Genomic DNA, 16,966 nt, shown 5'->3' with positions numbered 1-16,966 from the left:
CTCCAAAGAGTGTATTATATGTTTGAAGTACAAATATACTGCAGGTACGGAAACTACTGTTTTACTGAAATGGAGTAGTATTGGCTGCTCAGAACACAGAAAGTTTCTATGGCCCAAGTGCACAGCTGTTTCCCAGAGTGGAGTAATCACACAAGACTGGAGAAAAAATGCTCCACTTGAACACATGGCTTTTTAGTAAGCAAGTAAGTTGCCAGTCGGGAAGCACAAATACTCCGATTCGCCATCATCCTACCAAATCACTTTTTGCCTGCCTCCAGCTTGCACTGATACCTTGAATTCGTTACTGATTTTCCCCAAGACCTAATTAGATGATAGTGAAGAGTACTCTTTTTTTTTTTTTTTTTTTTCCTCTTGTCTGAAAGCCTCAGTTCTTTCCTCTCACCTTTTCTTCTTCTCTCATCTGGGAATACTTTCTTCCTTTCTCCACCTATTCACAACTGTTCAGCTGTGCAGTGAAGTGTTAGTAACTCCCAAAATATTGTATGCACCTGTTCTTGGGAACTTTTGATAACCTAAAGAGCTACATTTTTTTGTGCTGATAATGTGTCGTTTTGAAAGTTCTGTTTCTTAGTTTCAAGCCCTCATGTGTGCGGAAAGGAAAAGCCTCAGAAAATGTAAAATTTATAGATTCAGAAACTGGATAGTGTGACTTCAGAGAACCTAACTGTCTCTCCTCTGAGCCTTAGAATGATGTGGTTTCTCATCAATGCATGCTTGAAACAGTTAATGCAGAACAAGTGAAGTGCTGAGAAACCCCAGGAAATGCAGACTGCTTTCCATGACAGTTTGCTCTAATCAACTATCCTTCTCAAGGAGCCAGCCCTTCCTCCTCTCAGCTTCTGTGAGCACCAGCATCATGGAAGTGCATCCCCAATGCGGCCAATGTTGCCTCATCAGTGCAGACTGCACTTTCTTTTCTTTCAGTTTTTAGGTAAACAGGATAGATGAGAGACTCTATATCCCTTGCCTAAAAGCTGGTACCCGTACATTTCTCAGTTTTTCCAGTAGCTGGTAGTAGTTGTCCTTCCTTGAGGACATACACAAAAATGAACATAAAAGGGAAATACCTCATAGTTATTTAGCTCAGTTCTCTGCTGCTGCTGCTATTTTTTTTTCTTCCTTATGGCTTAGTACATCACTACTGCGGGCTTCTAGATGTCTTTTTTCTTTCTTAAGCCTTCTCAGCATTGAATTAGATAAGTAACTCTAGTCCTCTACTGAGTGTTACTGTTCCTTTCAGCAGCTGCAGCCAGCTGTGCCAACACACCCAGCGTAGCAGAAGCCTCTCCTTGTATCAGGGTGGATATTTTAGAGCTTTCTACAATGGCAACAAGCTCTTTCATTCGCAGTGCTACTGAGGAAAAGCACCAAAAAGGGTGCACTAATCTGGGCCATTCAGAAGGCTTACATGGCTCTCATCCCCTACGTGTCCCTCCATCACTCTCTTTAATTAGACTTGGCCTCCTTCCTGTGAAGGGTGAATGATGAGGTATGTGAAATATATTGCAAATAGTTTAGCTTTGTCATCTGGGAAGATGAGTGCCTGGAAAACCAAGGAAATGAAGGCTGGGGGAAGGCAATAGAGAAAGCAAGAACTGAATAGTAAGAGTCTAGGTGATAAACGGAAGGTCTAGGTGGCAAGTGGTTTAAGACACAAATACCGACATTTTCTAGCAAATGAACAATTTCGCATGCAAGTAGCAGCTGGTTTCTCCTGCGTCTAAGTGAAAAGAGTATTTTCTTCTGCTCCTGTTTGTGAAGAAGCCAGAGAGGAGGACATAAAAGCTGAGACTGCATGGATTGAAAGGACTGTCTGTCTTTTGTGGGCATCTGACTACGAGGGATGCTCCAAGGAAGCTGTTTAACTTAAATGCCTGCTGATCCTCTTGGGGCAGGACTAAATAGAGGAAGTGTTTTCACGTGATAGCTTTCTTTCAGTTTATAAATCTTGTATTCATAAGTGACAATAACCAGGGAAGAAAAGGGACGTTCACATTGTAGAACTTTAAAAGAATCCAGAAACTGAAATTTCTTTTTGAGTAACTGTTCAAATATGTTGAGAGTGGGGAAGAAACAGAAACACACAGGTTTCTGATTGTTTCTCTGGTGATTCTGTGGTTTTCTCTGTCTCAAGTATTTTCTCAGTCTCAAGTATTTACACAGCTGTGGTTCATTAAGTTGAGAAGTGCAGATGTGTATGTGAAAGCAAACTAAGGTGAATCTTGGAATGAGAAACCAACCTTCTGGTTCTTTAAGTAGCTGCATGCATAAAATGAACAATTTTTTAACATGTACCATAATGCGCCAGTAAGAGTAATGCCGAATTCATGGAGTTTTGCTTCTAAATCATTCAGATGAGGATATGTATTGTTGGGTAATAGTCACGTTGAAACTGATGTGGGAGTTGTACTGTTAAGGATGCTTTCAGTGCTGTGATAATATTCATATTTGTAAATAATCACACTTGTTTGGTTTTCTATGCACTTGACCTTGTTTACCCTAGCTTTAAGCTGATGGGACTTTTTCCAGTTGAAAGGAGGTAGATTGCAAATAAGCACATCTATTTCCAGATTTAAAATGAAATAAATACAATTTAGAAGTACCCAGTTTTAAATGAGAGCAAGGTTCAATCATATCCAATACAGAAAACAAACTAACATAGTATTTCTACTGAGAGTTTACTGGTGAAAGACCCATAAGGAGACTGTGGAGTGACGGCCATCATGTGTTTAGTGTTAGGATGACCTGGGCAGTTGGCAGGAGCGAGGAGATCAATACACTGTTAACGTAATGAAAAATACTGACTGCTTGCTAGTGTCAGCTTGGGAGCATGTAGTATTAATTAAATGCAATTAAATAGTGATGTTATGTTCCTCTGGCAGTTGAGAAATCTTTCCTCCTCTTCTGTTTCCATGCTTTGGAAGTGTACCAAATTATCTCCAACTACCAAGCAAAGATGCAATTTCTTCACACTGTTTAACCATGACTTACTTCAATGGAGGTGAGTAGCAACAAGAAAAGAAAAGGAAAGAAGTTAAATATTAGCATTGAAAGTGAGGAAAGAGGTATATTTTGACACAAAATGGAATGATGAAATTATATAAAATGATGTTTAGGTGGAATACAATGACGGGACATTTAGAATTTCCCAATAGAAAAAAATCTAGTCTGAAGTGGAGTTAGAGAAGGTCCAGTCTTTCCAAAATACTGATACAATGACAGATTGGATGTGTTACAGAGGAAGTCAGCATATACCTGGAAACTGTTTTGGTCATATGCTTGTTGGTGGTACCTGCCTATCAAATTATAATGGCATATTATGGAATTCTATTAAAGAATCTTGTTATCAGTTGTTAGTGCATAGCATAGGCTTAGACAATGTTCTTTGTTTCAGATGACGTTTTTTCTATAGACTGTGACACTTCTACTTGTGGAGAGTAATATTAGGTGACTTTAAAAACAGCCACACACCTATGACAAATTCAAAAGCAGAACTCCACTGAGAAATAATTCAGAAATTGAATAGTGCTATACAAGATCCTAAAACCCCTCTGTCTTGAAGTCGTAGCATTGCAGATCAAAAAAAAATAATAATAAAAAAAGCCAGTTTTATTCTGGTATTATGTAAATATTTGAAGATCTTATTTTAAATAAAAGATAGGAAGTCAAGAGACAAATTTAAGTGTGCATGTAGGTGCATACTAAACTGTATAATTGAGGGATTTGTCAGTTCTGTTATCATCTTTCCTCTTCTAAATGATCAATGCGTAGTTTTATGGAAGTGAGCAATCTTTGTGGACTTCAGTGCTTTGCTACATTGATCTGCTATATTGGAAGCCCCAAAATATTTTGGGTCAAACTGCACACAGAGCACAGCGAGGGGTGGGACAGCCTTGCTGAGGTGGAGGAGGAAGGCAAATGGCAGATCCCTGAGAGGCAGTGGCCATGTCGCCCCTTCCCAGGAGGGGAGAGTCGATGCCGCGGGCGGCTGTAACACACGGGCAGTGTTTGTCCGTCCTCTGTCGGTACTCGGCCTGCGGCCCCATGGCGCCAGCCCGGCCTGGTTCCTCAGCACCGCCATTTGCTGCCCGGAGGCAGCGGGTGAGAAGCTATTGTCGTTCGCAAAGATGGCGGCGGGCGGGAAGGTTGTGGTGGCCGAGGGAGGGCGCTCCAGGGCCGCTGGCCTTCTTGGTGAGCTGGCTCTGTGCACCGGGGGCTAATCCTGATTTATAGCTCCGGTTTTCAATCTGGTAGGTTACCAATGCTGTATTTATGTTATTTGTATGAATATATATATATATATATGTTATATATATAAAATACAGATGCAATTTTATAATTATAATTTTAGATAACTTTTTTTTTAAACTACATGTGGCGTAAGCATAATTTAATCTGTTGTTAATCAAAACCTATTGGAGAATTACTACTCTGAATGAAGAGATTAAACATTTGTTAAGGGCATTAATGAGATTTTTTTTCAAGGAGCCTAAAAGAAATAGGCAGCAGCTCCATAAAACTGGAGGGGATTGTACCTCTCGCAGTCCCTCAGGGCCTTTTGGGAGACCTGTTCTTGGTTTACTTATTGTACTGTTGGCACAATAAAAGCTAGCAAGATTTAAGTTCTCTGTCAGTTTGTCACTGAAGGTAATGGAAGGGGAGGATGAACTTGAGTAATTGTGATAGAGGAGTGATCTGCTTATTTTGTGTGGTAATGAGATGCAGCTGAGAAGAATTTATATTCTAAATTAGCATGCGGGAAAGTATGGAATGCAAAGTACCTCTGATAAAATAACTGACTTCAAAAAGTCTGTCAGGAAATAGTTACTAACTGTTGTGCTCAATAGCACAATTACAATGCTCTTTTAGAAACTTTCTTATCTTGGTGATATAGTTGGTAATAGTTCTGAAAATAGCTGGCAGATCACAGCTTGCAAAGTATGGCTTTCAGAACAGAGATGCTTGAAAGCAAGGGATCAATACGTACTTCGAGGAGCTTTACTTCAGTGTACTTTTTAAAGCTAAGTAAACAGATGAGATCTGAGGCCAGTCAGCGAATTGTTGGGGATACAGCTAAAGAGATTTAAATATGCTTTACTTTCAACTTGAATTTTCAGATGTGGCTCAAGCTTCAGCAAACTCTGAGGGATGCAGGCTGTTCCAGTAGTTTCCTGATGTTTGTACTTCCTTGTCATTGCTGCAGATTACTCCTCACTCCCTCTTGTATGTGATAAAAGGTAAGAGGGGGCTGTTGACTGAGAAAAAATGGTAAGATCTTGGAAATAACAATTACAGCATATCTAAAATAAAGAAATTTAGTGTAACTAATTCAAAATTGATGTGTTCAGAAAAATAGGCTTTATTGATTTTTTTTTTCCTGTTTTCTTTCTTTTTTTTTTAGCAATCAAAGTTCTTGTAACAAAAGATGTACTCATAGAAAACTGTTGTTCTACTACATTATTCTGGACTTCAAAATAAGAGTGTTGAAAACCAAAGTAACGCCTACTAAATTAGTAAATACATAGGTGACAACTTTGATAGTTGCCAAATAGTAATTATACCAGGAAAAATCCTCTGGGAGTTTATCCATGGATGACAGGGTATGTTTATTTCACACCTCTGGTCAAGTTGCTCTTGTGTTCTTCACTATTTCCCCACCTATATTCCCCACGCTGATATTTTCCTCCCATCACATTTCTGTTGCGTGCAGCACTGTTTAAAGCCTGATAGGAATGACTTCTAACAGAAAAGCTAAAATTCTCTGATGGGAAAATGTGGATGCATGTTTCATTTAGCCAAAAACACCTTACTTTACTGAATTGACAAAAAGTGTTTGGATGTGTTGAAGTATATGAATTGGGTTTAAAAATCTTTACTGCATAGGCAATGCACCATTCTTTTCAGTCTGTCTCCTGGGAGCTGAAATCCTAAAAGATTCCATTTTGTGACATGCAGTGTGGTCCCCAGAAGATGATAGGAAATTAGGAAAGTTGTGTTACTCCTTTCGTCTCAGGAAAGATGTCCAAGTAGGAGGAATGGAGGTGTTTGGCTTCCTGACTCTACTCCTAAAACATGTCATCATTTTTTTTGGAATGTTACAGGCTTTGTCACTTTTCCCCCACAGGAATCCAAAACAATATTTCCAATATCGAGAAATCATTTAGGATAAGTCAGAAGAGACACCTGCAACATACCAGGCTGAGGCAGGAAGAATAACGTGCAGAAATACAAGATAAGAAAGATCGGGAAAAGTTCTACAGAATAGAGATAGGGTAAATAAGAGTCAGTAATGTCACTTTGTTAAGAAAAAAGAGAACCATAGTGCTAAGATATAATGTAATAGGAGTATTGCCTGTAAGACCTAGAGAAACTATTTTCTTTACTTAGCATTGGTACGACTAATAGCTACTGTAGCTAGCCATAGATGTGCCTTAAGAAGAACATGAATCAGGTTGTGGTATGGTTTTTTTTTTTCTTTTTTTTTTCTTTTTTCCCTCCAGAAGAGATCAAAACAATTGTGAAAACTGCTGGAAACGTGAGCAGCATTTCCTTACAGAAGTGACCGAGTTGTCCAGTCTAGAGAAGAGAAGATGTAGTTTAGAAGAGCTGTAATGGGTCACAGCTTTGTCCAGTGAACTCTAATGGTGGCCTGCAGTAGATGCCTAGGGAGGAGTGTAGAAGCTGGGCGAATGTGACTTAGTCCTTTTTCAAAATACTGCGCAAGCTGGCAATGACTCCAGTGCCATGGCATTGCATTTTTTTGAATCGGTCGTGGTGGCTGACTAAAGGACTGTAGCAGTCTTCAGACTCACACAGGAACGCTGCAGATAAGAAAGAAATACTCTGTTCAGTGAATGTGAAGTTGGTGTGTATTTTAGCACGGGAAATATAGGCAAGCGTTCAGAACAAATATTGAAGCTGTAGATGATGAAGTACTAGCAGAGATTGCCAGGCAGAGTATGCAGACTTTATCCTCAGTCTGTTATTTTCAAGCAATATTAGCCAGACTATGTCACCTTGGTGCAGGCGTGTCCTGGAATAGGGGCTGGAGTAGATTATCTGTCATTTTCTCTTCTCTTTTTTGACTACCTATCAGCAATTTCTGTTTTGATGCTCTTCATCTGTAACTTCTGCAAATATATTTTTGAGAATTGCCAGCTTCATATTGTTCATATGTTTATAAATGTGCTTTACTTTTATAGACATTGCTCAATAATAGTACTTTTTCTGCCTTTTATTCTGTTATGAAAATGAACAGAAAAAAAAGACATCTGCTCAATAGACTAGTCTTTGTTAGATGCCAAGCAAACTGTTAATGAAACTTACTCTTTTCAAGTGTCAAGTGTTCTTGTAAATTAGAATGATATAAAATACATCTTTACAATTACTTCATTCTTTTCAGTCACGTTTGGATATATGTCTAAACCATGGAGTGTAGAACTAAGTCAAGGCTTTGATTGCTGTGTGTCTCAGGATAATTCAAGTGCTTGTTAACTTCAGCTCATCTCTGTGTAGTTGTAATATTTTCTGTCTTCTTTCTTGGGTGTTTATTTGTAGTCTGAGTGTCTGTGGGAGTTAGGTGCATAGGCATCTGCATCTTCGTGCCTCTGTAAATCTGGTTGTCCTTGTGCTTTTTTTTTTTTTTTTTAAAATCAGATAGGAAAGGTGGTGGTGATGCATGTTGCAAACAATAAAGCAATTCCAGTATTCATAGGAATGCTGGTTCCTGCAGTAAGTGACAGAGAAAGCTAAGAAAGCGACCCCTTAGCTTAGCTGTTACGGGCTTGTTTCTTTATGTTTGAGTCCTAGGACTTGATTCTACCAAATCATCATAATTGCTCTATAAATTCAGTCAGAAAAGAATGTCAGAGGAACAACAATGTGCTGTGTTTGGCATTCTGAAGTTAATGTACTGCATTTTATCTGATTCAGATTCTTACGTGTGTAGGAAAAAAGAACGACATAGTAAGATATATAGAGAGGAATAAGAAGAAATGATATTTCAAATGCTACTGTAGTCCATAATCAGTTGAAATGTATTTAAATGCAGGAGCTAGAGAGAGGTGTTCTGAAAAGATGCTTTGCCCCCTCTATGCTATGACAGTGTTGATCAGAAGCGTATTGTGCTAATGCTTGATCGTGCTGGGACCAGGATGCTATCTAATGTATCCTCTAGCTGCTGGTGTAATGGGAAGTGTGTGTTCCCTTAGCATCTGCTGCCAGATGTTGGCAAGCACTCAGGGACTGAGGCCATAACCTTGTCCCTCACTGTTTGGGCATGCTGCCACTAGTATACACTGCCAACTTGTACAGTTTTTAGGCCAACTGAGAATAGTACTTTGTTTTTTTTAATATTTTTTGTTTGCTACCGTTTTCATTTGCATGCTTCAGTTGCCTAACAGACCAAAGTCATGACTTCAGGGGGGATGTTCTTAGGTTGATGTTACTGCTACCATGTGAGGACTTCTTTTCTTTTCCACCTTCTTAAACTGCTGTTTGAAAAAGCTGCCTATGTTCCTCTGACAGATTCCCTGAAGAAGCAGTGACTGTTTTTGAGATATCAGTCTACTCAGATTAGACCTTGCTACAAGGATTTAAGAGCTAATGAAACTTTGAGGAAACTCCAGTCTGCGTTGCTCTTTTGCATCCCAAATGAGATGCTGGATCTTCAAGCTGGTATGGTGAGTTCCTTCATTCCTGCTTCCTACCAAATCAGGAGAAATGATTAAAGCTGGTCTCCTTGCGTTGTTCTCCTTATCACAGGCATAAATTGGAGATGGAAACTTCCTGCTGCCACCCCCTCTTTCCCCTTTTGTCTTGTTACTTTTTTCGTAATGATCAAAAGCGATTATTTCTTATGTTTCACCAGAGGTTCCCTTGTAAGAGGAACTAAGTGTCACAGCAGAGATAATGGCACTCTTTGTGTGCTATCAGTTATAAGCCTGATCTTCACCCAGAGTTTTTGTAAAGCTTAAGTTCCCTGTTCCTATTGGGTAAGATTTGGAAATATATATAGCAGCAGTGGTTGCAAGTCTGTAATGCAAAATGTTAGAACAGCTTAAGCTCAAAAACCATCTCCTTCTGAAAGATGTTTCTTCCACACGCCAGGAGTGAACATTCCTTCCAGGTAATAAGGTTTGTAATACTTACGTGAAGTTTTGATTTTTACTTCTTGTACCTCAGCTGTCTCTGTTGATTTATTGGCGGGGAATAAAGAAAAGCTGCTATCTGAATTTTTGCATTAATTTCATGCAGCTAAATACTTAGATTTGGGGTGTATGAACATTCTTGCAAAATATTTCTACTTCGAGATATTACAAATGTCAGATTAACATTTCCTCAAAGAAAAGTGTTGCAAATGAAGCTTTCTTGCTTTATAATCCAAAGCTGATTTCTTAATTTTGCTACTCATCGAAGTCTGAAATTCAGTTGCTTTATAGTTCAGGAAGTCATGGTTATTCCAGTGCATCCTGTTGGCTTCATGGGAAGGTCATACACTGCTTTTATCTTCTGCTCATTGGATGAAATCCCATGCTCTTGTCTGCCCTAGGAAAGGCTAATCATGACAAAGCTTTATACTTGTGAGGTGGAAGGGGAGGGGGGAAGACTGCAGGTAAAAAATGAGGAAATTGTTTTTTTGTTTGGTTTTGTGCACAAATATTTCCCTTTTAAATACGCAACACCTGAGATCAGGACTGTAATTTTTCTTCAGAAGAAACATGAATAAATGAAGAGCACTTCCTTACTGTAGAACTTTTGAGTTTGCTTACTCTCTGAAGACAATACTTGTTTCTCATTGATTTAAGAACTTTTATCTTTCCTACAGAGACAGAAATGAACCCCAAATAATTTTTTGAAAGAATTACATAATATTTCCATGTAATACGTGATAACTGATGTGAAATGCAGAATGTTTTCACCTTGTTGAAGAGTAGTACAGGCTTTTGAGGCAAATACTGAGATTTAAGCAATCCCATATCTCAAGTTGGATGTTCCTGTGCATGAACTTAGAACAGTACCTTCCACCTTAGTTTGGCCTTGATGTTGTAAATATATTTCCTTTTAGTGTGGACATCACTATTGTTATTCATATTTTACACCTCATAACTTCATTACTGTTGTGGCGATATCTTAAATCAACCTAGAAATTTCATCTGGTACAGAATGCTTAAACAAAATAATGGAGCTGGAGCACAGCAGGACTGAATGGCTCTATTGGCTCTATTTTAAGTGAATTCCGTGATAATTCTGGAGAGTAGTGGGTGACTATTACTCTTGACAAATGCTTTTCTTACCAAGCGGCATGGATAGTAATAAGGCAGGCTGCCCTGCACAGCCCTGAAAGTCTGACTTACAGTGTAGGGCATGTGGAAAAAAACCTTTTTTCTTGTGAACAAAACCCTTGTGTTTTCTGTGCTGGGAAGTCTTTTCAACTTCAGTAGAGGCAGTAAATGAGATGAGCATGTGTATCTCATAGAAACTCAACTAAAGTCCTTTAACGTCCACTGGGAATGGAACAGGCTTCACTATTTGTGGTCTTGGTGAAAATTCCACATTGGTAAACAGCATGAGATGCAGTATTTCTACTTCTAAGATGAAAGATTGGTTTGTGTCTGGCTTCAATTTGAAGTTAAAGCTCCAGGGAAATGATATATTTGAAGCTGTACTCTTTGCCCTGCTAATGCATCCCCTCCAGTGACACCTAGAAGCTCTACTTCTACTTTATTTTTTCTCCCTTTCTACTGAAGATGCTTCTGTGCAAGTCATTCCTTTGCAACATACATATCCTGGGAATATTGTCTTCCAAGTGGAAAGCAAGAGATTTGTATCCTGACCTTAGTACTCTGCTAAATAAAACTTGGGAAAGTTTTTTGCCAAAATATTTATCATCGAATGTGCATAGGGTGTGGAGATGAAAATTTATGCACGTGATTTGGAGCAACAACTTGAATTTTGGTCTTCAATAATGAGTAATGGCTAGTTTGGAGTAAGCATGCTTTGTTTTTCTTGATAATTATTCAGGAAAGGTGATGCTCTGATTTCATACTTCAAAATTTCAGTATCCTTCAAGGAACAGATTAGTTGCATCTTCATCAGGCATGGAGTTACTTTTCTAGAGATATTTAGTAAGATGGGAAACAGAGAATTGGAGAAGGTATCTCAGCTCCATGTACTTTGGGATCTCCAAGGGCTGTGAGATCTCTGGGAACTGAGGGTGATTTGGGTCTAGATTTCACTGACTTCCCGTCACTTTTTATGTGACTAGACTGTCTGACATTACCCTGCAAGCACATATGCTTTCTGGGCTGTACAAAAATGGCTTGTTAGCACCTGCTTAACAATTAGTTGTTTTTGTAACAACTAAGTTTAGTAATTTGGACTCCAATCAAAGTCTTTATGCAAGGTTAAGGTATGCATTTTATGAGGCCTAAGGAGACCACAATTAAAAGTTGTGTACCAGGAGGGAAAGGAGAAATAGATTAGTTATAAAGTGTAAGTTATATGCAGAACTTAAAATATATGGCCAAGCTTATTCCCTGACTTGGTATTTAATGTACTTGCATATGCCATGCTGTAGCTTGTAACACAACAGATACGTGGAGTAAGCAGAGTAGGTCGAATAAAAAAGTTTAATTTAGGGAGGTACGTTGAGTGGGTGGGGTTTTTTGTGTTTGCTGCACTCGTTACCTCTGAAGTGTTGTTGTGGTAAGGATGTGTAGAAGTGGCTTTTAATGTCTTAGGAGGGTTTGTTTGTAAAGAGTCTGAGTAAATAACCTGCTGTAAGGGCTCATGAGAGATACAGCAGCACAATTCCCCCATTTATATCCTTTCCAGGGCCGCTTGTCTTTCCATGTGAATTGGTGGTCCAGTCTGCCTCACTTGCTGTGTCCCTGCAGGAACAGCTCTGCCTGTAGGGACCCTCTCTTGTTGGAGGAGCTGAGAAAAGGGGCAGGCACTGAAGGTGCTGCTGCCGCTGTAGGCTTGGAAGCAAACAAACTTACTTACATTTTATCGTATACTGGAACTACAGAATATAAATGTTTTTATAAAAGACAGGAGAAAAAAAGAAAACACAACACCGAGTATCTGTTGCAAAACTTCTTTGCAAAACTTTTTTTCCCAAACAAAATCTATTGCAGGGAAATTGCCTTCTGCCTTTGCTCTGGTATAAACAAATACTGAATTGACTTTAGACTGTCTCCTGGTTCAAAGCCAGTACTGGCTCCAGAAGGGTCATTGCTTAGCTTTTTAGTATTGCTGGAGACTTTCTCATAACAGAAAGCAAGGAAGACTATTTACATAACAGAGGCTCGCAGGTAGAGATGAAGGCGCTGTTGTTCTGGGCACTGTGGTAACCAGCAATGAACTCCCAGTCTTATTCAGAGGATTTATAGTTCAGGGCTTATGAAAAAGTTACAGAAGGCAGCCAAGAATTCTTGGAGCCAAATGAAGCGTTAGATCCTTGTGAGTCAAAGTACGCCTTTTTGTAGAGGTGCTCCTGATGTGACCTTTCCTGAGTAAAGTGCATCTGGAGTGGTTCTTGATGCTCCTGGAGTGAACTGTGTGCATGTACTGGCTCTGCTGAGAAAAGCATGTACGGAAAGCACCCATTCAGTGTTAGATAAGAAAAGAGAAAGCTTAGAAGAGATAAATGACAAGTGGCAAGGCAGCAAATGATAACAAGCTAAACTGAAATGCATTCCTGAAAAGGACTGGATAGATTCTTTTTCACAAGCGAAACAATCCTTTTTGTGAATAGGACACGCAGTTCCAGTCTATTATCGTAGCCCCCATCTGTGATTCAGTTAGCATTTTCCATCATACTTCTGCAACTGAGCAGAATTTAAATAAACATGAAAACATTATGTGGCGGAAGAGCTGGATCTTTTCAGAGAGAAAGCAGTCAGGAGCGTCACAATGGAGTGCCTTCCCTTCTCCGAAGGGAAGGGCAGAGATGGCTCAGATCTTAAGCATTCATTATGCTTCAACGGGGTATGAGTATGTTCAGTCTCAATGTGAGTTGATTAATGTTCACCATAAGAAATCTGTTGACCTTCACATGGAGGTTTGAAGTCAACAGTAATGATTCTGTTGCATGTATTTTCTTTCTCCAAAGAGGAGAAGTACTATTTTTGTAGGAGATGATTTTCAGGTCTGCGGCCACTTTGAAGGCAGACCTTAATAGCTGACTTTCCACTGATACTGAAATGAGGCTGTTGAAGACCGTAGGTCAAATACCACAATAACTTTGTAGGCAATACTTCGGAGCATTTATTGCAGCAAAACATGGTGCTTTGTATGCTTCAGACAGATTTCCTCTTATCTGGAGACTCAGGTAGGAGCAGCAACTCAGTACAAGTAGTCACTGCTGTGCTTCTGCCGTAGCTACTTCAGAAGGGAATCCTGATTGAACACTGTGCTGCTTGTACACATGAGGCTTCCCAGGATGAATGCTGGGCAAATAGGGCTTAGCATGCAGCAAAATCCCACTGTGTCCCATGGCTGAGTGGGGAATGAGCTGTACTGGATCTTGCAGTAACAGAACTCTGTAAAGCAAACACAATTCAAAGAAGTTTTTTTAAATGCTCCTAGAGGATATTAAGAGGAATAGAAAATAAATTAAAAACTAATCTTTTGTTAGCTTACTAGTTTTAATGTTACCCTCTGGCTAGCTCTGGTCATGCTATTAGCCTATAATTCTGGTAGATGTGTGTCCTATGTGCTTTCTCTATTTCTTTAGTTGTCTTTGTTTTCCTCTTCTTGCTGCCAGAAGGTAAGAATTCATTAATTCTTATCTCAACATCTACCTTTCTGGCTTTGTTCTTAATAGTCTTTAATAGTTCTGGGATCTGTTGTTCCTTTTTGTTTATTTGTTTTCCTTTTTTCCACTGCAGTATGTGTGCCAGGTCACACACAATTAATATTGATCAACTTCCTGAATTATAACTCATATTAGCATTACAGAAATCTCTCTCTTTTTTTTTTTTTTTTTTAAAGTAAGGAAATGAGATCCATTAGTGATCTAAGCACAATTCAGAAAATTAACCTTGCAAATCCAGCAGTAACCTTTGTGCATCGTTGAACTTTCAGCAGTGGGATACAATCCAGGAATATAATGCTGGTAGCTCATCTGCCAGCACCACTAGTCATCAGCCAAAGAAGCGGGACTAAAAGGGTTAGAAAAGGGTTAGTGTTTGAGTTGGACTGGTGAGTTTTTTATTAGTGTGTGCACCACAAGGAAATTTTGTTGCTGTGTTGTGGCAATCTTCAGGCTAGACTGTTTTTTTTTTTCCCCAATTTTTACAAATTCATGATTTCTGCAAGGTATTTTCTGTGTGTTTTTCTTCCTCTTCTTTTTTTTTTCCCTTCCTCTTGCAGAGCAGTTTGTCATTTGCCACTGTCACCAGTCATCCCGGTCTGCATTGCTGCTATCCCGCTAGCAGGCATTAGCTTCACCTTGCAGCAGTGCTCTGCTGAATGGAATTACTCATGGATGATACCTGCAAAAATAACTGCTAGCTTCCCTGCATATTCCATACTGTGGTTCTTGTGACTTGTCAGTCTGTCCACGTCAAACCATCTGGCTGCATGACTGACAATACTTAGAGGCCATTCAATTTACGTTAATAATCAGCCTTTTGGTACTTGGTAGGGTTGGTTCTGTGCAGCCTGAAAACTTGTGGCTCTGAAAAGGTGGTTGAACTGTGCAAAGCCAAGATGGAAGTGTTTAATACAGTCCACCTCCAGGTGTTAGAGCAGGTCCTGCTCTTTACAAAAAGGAAAAAGACAGGAGTGCGATGGCATCGTGTGGCACAGCCTTGGACCTTCGAGCTAACCACTGAGAATCTTGGCAGGGTTTTTGAGGGTGGGGAATTTGTCAATACAACTTGATCCTGCTTTAAGCTGTACTGCTTTAGTTCTAGTAGATTTTTTACTCTGAATTTTTTTTTTCTCTACGAAATGAGTTGATAATTCAACTGATTTACAAAACAACAAAAAAAGTTCCTTTCAGATATCTCTACAAAATGCTGGACCAATGCCCCTCAAACTTGTCTGGCTGGAGAGATGTTCGTCAAGTGCACCTCTGAGAGCCCTCCCCATGTGTTGGTAACATCTGCTTCTCTGTACGCATTCTTTTGGAACAGCTTTGTGACCTCAAAGTGAGCCAATTTCCATGTGAAGGCCTGGGAGAACAGAGTAATTCCATGCTAGCTAGAAAGGAAAAGCCTTTGTGAAGCAAAGGAGAAAAACACAGATGCTTTTGGCTCCTGACTCCTACTTAGGTCCTATAACACTGATGCCAGAAAAGCCCATTAGAGCAATTTTGCTAGAAATGTGAAAATCTGATTTCTATTGAAGACATTCCTGTCTGGGTAGATCTTTTGACAGCAGATGTTATAACTAATTTAAGTGTACCTTCCTAAATTAAAATGCTGTAAGGACTCATTATTTTTTCATGCTAATGCATCTCAGTGCATTCAAATAGGCTTTCTTGCCCTTCAAAATGAGTGGTGCTATGCAGGGAAAAACTTAAATAAAATTAATATTTAAGTAAAAGGTTAAAAGACCATACCAAAGGGATGTGGGATGGAAAACTGGAAAAAATACAGGCAATTTTTTGCATTCTAAAAATCTCATAGTAAGGAGTATTTGCTACCCGTAGTCACTGACTGGCTAAACAGTTCAGCTGAGCAAAGTCTTGGCAAACTGTAGATTTTGGGAGTCTGGTGCACAGCACAGTTTTAGGAAGTTGTACAGTTTAGGGCCTGATCTTGATGTTCTTCCTTTATGGAAGCCGTACAATTATTGCTGACTTTTGAATTACCCTTTACTATTTAATTGAAAGTTGAATGTGACCTGCAGGATCCCATTATATAAAGAATTAATCTTCAGACAGTATGTAATTCTTTTCTTCCCTTTTCTGTCAATGTTTTTCAAGTCACTGTGCTGGCTGTCTGCTTCTTCATCCTATTCCTAGGTAGCTTTGTCTGCATGAACTCCTGTTTTGTCATCAGCTACCTTGCATTTAAGAAGGTGCTGTGGCCCTTCTTAACGCTGCATTACTGATATCCAGTTCATACGCTGAATGTCACGTGGTTGAAGTGGAGGGAGAGCCTCTTCCTCTTCCTTATTCCATGGTTAACATCAGGTAATCTGTTCTTCCAGCTATTTCTAAATGTTGCTGACTTCTCTGAAATGTGAATCCACGTATCCATTCAGACAAAAAAACCTTCTACATCCTCATGTCTTGTGTTGACTCTGTCAGTTTTTCTGATGTGAACTATTCCGGGCTTGCTCTTTTCTGCCCATCTGGAAAGATGATGCCAAAACAGTATTTGAACAGGAGTCCAGATTCTGTCTCTTCACTGGCTTCTTTTCAAATTGACATCTAACCCTTCTTGTCATCATTTGAAAGTCTTCCATAAATCAGCTAAACTAGCTGTGATAAATATGGCATAAACATTTTATTGTATCTCCTGCCTACCAGTCACTTCTTTCCTTCAAAATTTCTCTTTTTTGTTTTTAGTGTTCCCTCTGGTGGCCTCCCATTACGTCTCCTAATCAGGAAATCAAGGCTTATTTCTTTTAGATGATTTTCTCTCGGTCACTCTGTGGAGACTGCTAATTAACTGATAAATATGGGAAGAATCATATTTCAAAGATATGGCAGATGTGCATATATTTTTATGTTACAACTATTGTGGATTTTTTGCATAAAGAAAGTACACATTTTGATTAGGTTGGTTTCAGATGCCTAGTTAGGGGTATGGTAGTGATGGCTGTTTTGTCTCTAATGGAGGCAATAGAGATAATCTAGGCATTTTACATGCTCTTTTTATTTTTTGCACTGCTGTCTTTTCTTCTCTAACATTTTGTATTTTGCAATCTTCTCCTGTGTGCCACTTTATTTTTCGTGCCTTCCGTTGCTCAAAGGTTATTCGTT

General features: G+C 39.2%; 1 long non-coding RNA gene across 1 annotated transcript; it reads left to right on the top strand.

The window, feature by feature from the left end:
* The first annotated feature begins 356 nt into the window (after nucleotides 1-356).
* Nucleotides 357-13,863, top strand: LOC136791301 (uncharacterized). Its single transcript, XR_010832978.1, has 5 exons — nucleotides 357-4,271; nucleotides 5,139-5,258; nucleotides 6,146-6,293; nucleotides 8,548-8,697; nucleotides 8,785-13,863. It is a non-coding gene; the product is annotated as an uncharacterized lncRNA (long non-coding RNA).
* Nucleotides 13,864-16,966: the final 3,103 nt, after the last annotated feature.

This window comes from Anser cygnoides, chromosome 7 (assembly GCF_040182565.1).
Source record: "Anser cygnoides isolate HZ-2024a breed goose chromosome 7, Taihu_goose_T2T_genome, whole genome shotgun sequence".
In the NCBI taxonomy this organism is placed as follows: Eukaryota; Metazoa; Chordata; class Aves; order Anseriformes; family Anatidae; genus Anser; species Anser cygnoides.
The sequence above is the reverse complement of the archived record's forward strand: the minus strand, read 5'-3'. Positions and strand labels throughout refer to the sequence as shown.